The sequence below is a fragment of the Atta colombica genome, unplaced genomic scaffold, assembly GCF_001594045.1.
Source record: "Atta colombica isolate Treedump-2 unplaced genomic scaffold, Acol1.0 scaffold189, whole genome shotgun sequence".
In the NCBI taxonomy this organism is placed as follows: Eukaryota; Metazoa; Arthropoda; class Insecta; order Hymenoptera; family Formicidae; genus Atta; species Atta colombica.
In genome coordinates this window covers 341,053-342,228 of record NW_017259281.1, presented here as the reverse complement: position 1 = coordinate 342,228, position 1,176 = coordinate 341,053, and positions in this window count along the sequence as shown.

Sequence of the window (1,176 nt, the reverse complement as noted above, 5' to 3'; positions counted from 1 at the left end):
TATATATATATATATATATATATATATATATATATATATATATGTGCATTGTATATATTCTTTTTATAAAAAAAAAATATCTATCCTTTAGATATATTTACGCAATATGTACATAGGCTGATCCTAAATTCAAGAATCTTATAATTCAAAGAAAAAGATGTATCGCGTGAATCGTGACATATATTTCCTTTATATCTTCTTAAAAATGAGACCTTTCTATTTGACAAATATAGGGAAGACTCTCTATTTCTGTTGAGTAATATATTCAACATATAAAACGAGGCAACGCATATTTAAAGGCTACCGATAAATCGAAGGAAATCTCTTCCTCAGGATCTCATCTCCTGGCACGTCTCGCCCATCCAATATTTTCAACGTATCTGTGTACTTGTACGTGCGTCCGACTTCGATTATGTATACTTATGTATGAGTACTTCGGTGAGTAATGTGTGCAGTGTATTGCTGCATGCTTGTATAACACTTTAGACACGAACATGGCCAAATTTACACATAGCCATAAATGTACATTTATATTTGTGCAATATACGTTTACATAATAGCAAGTGGTGTTCATAATCTTCGTGCACGGGATTGCATATACGGGGTGTGCACTTTTACTCTAAAACCGAAGATTTATACTTTCTAAAAACTGAAAGACGAATAATAAAGTAGAAAGGAAAATTCATATATAAAAATTTGGTATGTCTTATATTATACTTTGCATTAAAACTGAATCTAAATAAATACGCGAATAACAAAAATCATTTCTCACATTTTAAATTACGTTGACTGTTCAAGAATACATTTTTTTCGAGCTGTTCTATGCATTTTCTTTAAATCTCATTTTCGACGATTGAAAAGGTATTTTAAATTATGATCAAGTTTCACAAAGAATAAGGAGAAAGAACAGCAGCAACTTTCCCAACATTTTCAATAAGTAATCTTTATGTTCGTCGAAGAGCGCCGCAGGGCAAAATGGGACACCCGGTATATCCGCGCCGGGGGTAAGGCGTGTGTGGCCGTGGTAGCGGTGGTGTGTGGCTCAGGTCGCGGGGGTGCCGTGTTTCAGACGCCGCGTTGGGGCATCGATTTCGGCCCAGGCCGATGGCATCGACGGGGCACTCCTTCGCGGGGCCATCGCGACGTCGTCGTCGCGAGCGTCGCGGCGGCGCTGCT